This window comes from Schistocerca piceifrons, unplaced genomic scaffold (genome assembly GCF_021461385.2).
Source record: "Schistocerca piceifrons isolate TAMUIC-IGC-003096 unplaced genomic scaffold, iqSchPice1.1 HiC_scaffold_936, whole genome shotgun sequence".
NCBI lineage: Eukaryota > Metazoa > Arthropoda > Insecta > Orthoptera > Acrididae > Schistocerca > Schistocerca piceifrons.
In genome coordinates this window covers 4298885-4304799 of record NW_025729208.1, presented here as the reverse complement: position 1 = coordinate 4304799, position 5915 = coordinate 4298885, and the positions used below count along the sequence as shown (strand labels likewise).

At 53.9% G+C, this 5915-nt stretch overlaps 1 non-coding gene across 1 annotated transcript in view; it reads left to right on the top strand.

The window, feature by feature from the left end:
* Positions 1-4904: 4904 nt before the first annotated feature.
* LOC124772113 overlaps positions 4905-5915 on the top strand; it is a 1908-nt gene continuing 897 nt past the window's right edge. Inside the window, exon 1 of the ribosomal RNA XR_007013788.1 lies at positions 4905-5915. This exon is cut by the window's right edge and continues 897 nt beyond it. This is a non-coding gene — a ribosomal RNA (small subunit ribosomal RNA).

Here is a 5915-nt window from a genome sequence, read left to right as displayed (position 1 = left end):
AATACCGCCATCTATGCGCATCTGACAACACTACGTCCGCACCACAAAACATACCGCCATCTGTAGGTCTCCCGCAACATGACCTCCTGCAACGACGCCACCGCCATCTATGAGACGCCAAGCCGACTAAGACAGCGATGGCGCCACAGTGCCCGCCTTTCGACGCCACCCACAAAGCCTGCAGCCTCTGTCGACCATAGCACCCATTCTCCAGTGGCTCTGCCGCACGAAGCCGTGGACCGGCAATGACTCCACCCGCACCCGTTCGTGGACCACCCCAACCGCCAAACGCGCACCTCCAGCGGATGAACGGCGGACGTTTCCCGCACTCGTAAAGTGCAATCCACCCCTATAACTTGCGTTTCATGAAGAGTTATTTCCAATATGCGACATTCCCGCTGTCCCTATACATGAGCCGCGACCTGTACCACTTACGAGCGAGAGACGCGATCGCGTTGCTCACTGTACGGCGTCCGATACCGAGCCATCAGCATGTCGGTCCCCATGCGCGTTGCACTCGCACTCGCACTCGCAAAAACGTGGGGCAAATATATTACGCGGAAGAGTTATAACAGACCGAGCCCCACTGCATGGGGGGAGTCTTTGTCACTAATGTACACAGATAGAACATTGTGGACTGGAACCAGATTACCCGTACACACGGCGCTGATTAGTAATCAATGCAGAGCCATCAAACTACAGAAAATATATACAACTGTCCGTATACATGCTGAAAGAGTCTGCCCACAATGGGAACCACACGTCAGCCAGACACTCTGATCACGCACCACTCTCTGCTTCTAACAGGCGCACATACAATATGTAAGCACCAGCATGGAACAACATCCAGTGCATCCTCTCCGCCACATTACACAATCCACACTATCACAACCAGACCAGGAGGTCCATGCGGAAAATAGAATATCCCACCCTTTCGACATCCACCATTGCGCAGATAAGGCACCAACACCCACACATGTCCTATACAACGGTGCACCCAACATCACAATAGTACCTCCTGTCACAGCGCACAAACAATGACATGAGTCAAAGACACAGGTCTGACACAAGCATAGAATTGGAGCGCCGCCTCTAATAAGCCAAAGGTGCATCCTGACGTGACAAATCTCATCATGTCACAAGCATTCACTTACTATAATCACTATCAACGAACCTGCCGCCCCGCCCCCCCCCCCCCCCACACCTTTCCTTACAACAACGTGTAACCTAACCTAACCCATGTTGTACCTTAACCTAACCCATGTTGTACCTTAACCTAACCCATGTTGTGCCTTAACCTAACCCATGTTGTGCCTTAACCTAACCCATGTTGTCCCCTAACCTAACCCAAGTTGTCCCCTAACCTAACCCATGTTGTCCCTTAACCTAACCCATGTTGTGCCTTAACCTAACCCATGTTGTGCCTTAACCTAACCCATGTTGTCCCCTAACCTAACCCATGTTGTCCCCTAACCTAACCCATGTTGTGCCTTAACCTAACCCATGTTGTCCCCTAACCTAACCCATGTTGTGCCTTAACCTAACCCATGTTGTCCCCTAACCTAACCCATGTTGTCCCCTAACCTAACCCATGTTGTCCCCTAACCTAACCCATGTTGTGCCTTAACCTAACCCATGTTGTGCCTTAACCTAACCCATGTTGTCCCCTAACCTAACCCAAGTTGTCCCCTAACCTAACCCATGTTGTCCCCTAACCTAACCCATGTTGTGCCTTAACCTAACCCATGTTGTGCCTTAACCTAACCCATGTTGTGCCTTAACCTAACCCATGTTGTCCCCTAACCTAACCCATGTTGTCCCCTAACCTAACCCATGTTGTGCCTTAACCTAACCCATGTTGTCCCCTAACCTAACCCATGTTGTGCCTTAACCTAACCCATGTTGTCCCCTAACCTAACCCATGTTGTCCCCTAACCTAACCCATGTTGTCCCCTAACCTAACCCATGTTGTGCCTTAACCTAACCCATGTTGTGCCTTAACCTAACCCATGTTGTCCCCTAACCTAACCCATGTTGTCCCCTAACCTAACCCATGTTGTCCCCTAACCTAACCCATGTTGTCCCCTAACCTAACCCATGTTGTCCCCTAACCTAACCCATGTTGTCCCCTAACCTAACCCATGTTGTCCCCTAACCTAACCCATGTTGTCCCCTAACCTAACCCATGTTGTCCCCTAACCTAACCCATGTTGTCCCCTAACCTAACCCATGTTGTGCCCTAACCTAACCCATGTTGTGCCCTAACCTAACCCATGTTGTGCCCTAACCTAACCCATGTTGTGCCTTAACCTAACCCATGTTGTCCCCTAACCTAACCCATGTTGTCCCCTAACCTAACCCATGTTGTCCCCTAACCTAACCCATGTTGTCCCCTAACCTAACCCATGTTGTCCCCTAACCTAACCCATGTTGTGCCTTAACCTAACCCATGTTGTCCCCTAACCTAACCCATGTTGTCCCCTAACCTAACCCATGTTGTCCCCTAACCTAACCCATGTTGTCCCCTAACCTAACCCATGTTGTCCCCTAACCTAACCCATGTTGTCCCCTAACCTAACCCATGTTGTCCCCTAACCTAACCCATGTTGTCCCCTAACCTAACCCATGTTGTGCCCTAACCTAACCCATGTTGTCCCCTAACCTAACCCATGTTGTGCCTTAACCTAACCCATGTTGTGCCTTAACCTAACCCATGTTGTCCCCTAACCTAACCCATGTTGTCCCCTAACCTAACCCATGTTGTGCCTTAACCTAACCCATGTTGTGCCGTAACCTAACCCATGTTGTGCCTTAACCTAACCCATGTTGTGCCTTAACCTAACCCATGTTGTGCCTTAACCTAACCCATGTTGTGCCTTAACCTAACCCATGTTGTGCCTTAACCTAACCCACGTTGTCCCCTAACGTAACCCACGTTGTCCCCTAACGTAACCCACGTTGTCCCCTAACGTAACCCACGTTGTCCCCTAACGTAACCCACGTTGTCCCCTAACGTAACCCACGTTGTCCCCTAACGTAACCCACGTTGTCCCCTAACGTAACCCACGTTGTCGCCTATCGTAACCCACGTTGTCGCCTAAACCTGCTCTGTAATTGTTATACGACTCGTTCAATTAGTGTAGTGTTGCCCACCCGCAACCCTCGCAATATAGTTCGCTACTCGCACTGCCCGCTCCCCTGTGTATCGCTTCATGTTAAACACCTTGCAAGTCTTGCTGACTTTCCACATGCTCCTGCTGTACACTGTAATGTGGATGGCAGCAGGGCGTACATGCCGCCCCCCCCCCCCCCCACCTCTCCCCACGTCCCCACCTTGCCCCCTGCCTTCGCAAGGTGGTTGGTGACAAGTTTGCATGTTCAATGCCCTTCGCATGCGACGTACGCAGGCTACGTTGTGGTGCGGCCTGTGTCAACTGTCCGCTGATGTCGTACGCGTGAACCACAATCTGTACTGCACATTCGTCCTTATGTACTGAATGATACATCGTGGCACATGTGTGACCGTACAACGACTGCGCCCAAAAACGGCGGACCATACAGTGCAAATATTGTGCACGCAGCTACGTGTCGTCTCCCTATGAGAGCTGGATTGCAGTGTGGTACGCCATAGAGACGTGTGGGAGGAACGGACGCCGTGGATGGCGATCAGCATGAGCTGTCTGTTGATGTATTCGGACCTAGTCGTCTCTCCTCACACACCGTGATGGCATGGTGCAGCGCGTTCCATATCTGCGACATGCTACAGAAGCCGGTTGACAGTCGTTCGAGCAATGGACATCGCATACGTACGGGGGCCACCTTCCACGTATTGTCTAGGCGTGCACATTTTGTTGCGTGTATGTGGGCAGACGTAGTGTGGCGTGACACCTGACACAGGCATGCAATAATGGTTGAAGTTGCAAATGGCGATGGACGCCTACGTTTTCTGGTGAAGTTACGCAAATGAAGAAATGGTAACCCGTTGTGGTGCGGTTGTTCTCGCTAGGGGTGAATCGGTGATGGCGACGATAGGTTGAGGTACTAACCGGTTGTTCCAGCGATACCCACCATGCCGACGAAACTGAACGGCATCTGGGTGTGAAGCGATACGCGGCGGTGGCTGGGTGGGACCGTCCCCGGCCGGTGAGGGGGCGCCTCCCGGCGTGCTGGCCGCGCGGTGCGTGGGCGCACGCGCTACAGCCGGCTGGTGGGGGCGGCCAGTGGCAGGCGCGCCGGCCGACGGACGCGGCAGGCGTCGCAGCTGCGCGCCGGCGCACCCTGCGCGCGGCGCCGTGCGGCCAAAGTAGGTCCTCGCGGGCCCGGTGCGAAGCGCGGTGGACATCTGCAGTGTGCTGGTCCGATTGAGGACTGTGTGCGTTGAGGATGCGCCGCCGCCCGGCGCTCGGCGCCGCGACGCCGTCTGCTGCTCGGTCGCCCCAGCGGTTCTCGCTGGTGGTTTGTATCGCAGCTGTGCGGATGTGTTGGCGTGTGCGCTGTGCTGGGAGAGTTCGCTTCGGCACCCAAGTGGGGCTTTTGTCCTTCTGTGGCGCTGGCGTTGGAGCTGCCGGTCACCGTAGGTGGCGCGTGTTGTCTCCCGCCGGCAATGCCACGACAGCACGCTCCCGGGCCTCTGTCGGCAGCGGCAAGCTCAGTTGGGAGCACGGGTGGTCGCACCGAAAGCGTCTACTCGCCTAACTCCGGGCGATTGCGCCTCTCTCGAACCCGACCAAGTACTTGGGACGGCGCTGCGCGCCGCCGGGACCTGAGAGGGTTTCGAGGTGTATTGTGCAGGGGAGCTCAGCCTCCTCCTGTTTGCAGAATGATTGAGCGGACGCTTGCGTGTTCGCGCGGGCCCCCGGGACACACTCCCGGGCGGCCGGCTGCTCAGCTCTAGTTGACGCAGCTCCCTGGTTGATCCTGCCAGTAGTCATATGCTTGTCTCAAAGATTAAGCCATGCATGTCTCAGTACAAGCCGCATTAAGGTGAAACCGCGAATGGCTCATTAAATCAGTTATGGTTCCTTAGATCGTACCCACGTTACTTGGATAACTGTGGTAATTCTAGAGCTAATACATGCAAACAGAGTCCCGACCAGAGATGGAAGGGACGCTTTTATTAGATCAAAACCAATCGGTCGGCTCGTCCGGTCCGTTTGCCTTGGTGACTCTGAATAACTTTGGGCTGATCGCACGGTCCTCGTACCGGCGACGCATCTTTCAAATGTCTGCCTTATCAACTGTCGATGGTAGGTTCTGCGCCTACCATGGTTGTAACGGGTAACGGGGAATCAGGGTTCGATTCCGGAGAGGGAGCCTGAGAAACGGCTACCACATCCAAGGAAGGCAGCAGGCGCGCAAATTACCCACTCCCGGCACGGGGAGGTAGTGACGAAAAATAACGATACGGGACTCATCCGAGGCCCCGTAATCGGAATGAGTACACTTTAAATCCTTTAACGAGTATCTATTGGAGGGCAAGTCTGGTGCCAGCAGCCGCGGTAATTCCAGCTCCAATAGCGTATATTAAAGTTGTTGCGGTTAAAAAGCTCGTAGTTGGATTTGTGTCCCACGCTGTTGGTTCACCGCCCGTCGGTGTTTAACTGGCATGTATCGTGGGACGTCCTGCCGGTGGGCGAGCCGAAGGCGTGCGACCGCCCCGTGCGTGCTCGTGCGTCCCGAGGCGGACCCCGTTGAAATCCTACCAGGGTGCTCTTTATTGAGTGTCTCGGTGGGCCGGCACGTTTACTTTGAACAAATTAGAGTGCTTAAAGCAGGCAAGCCCGCCTGAATACTGTGTGCATGGAATAATGGAATAGGACCTCGGTTCTATTTTGTTGGTTTTCGGAACCCGAGGTAATGATTAATAGGGACAGGCGGGGGCATTCGTATTGCGACGTTAGAGGTGAAATTCTTGG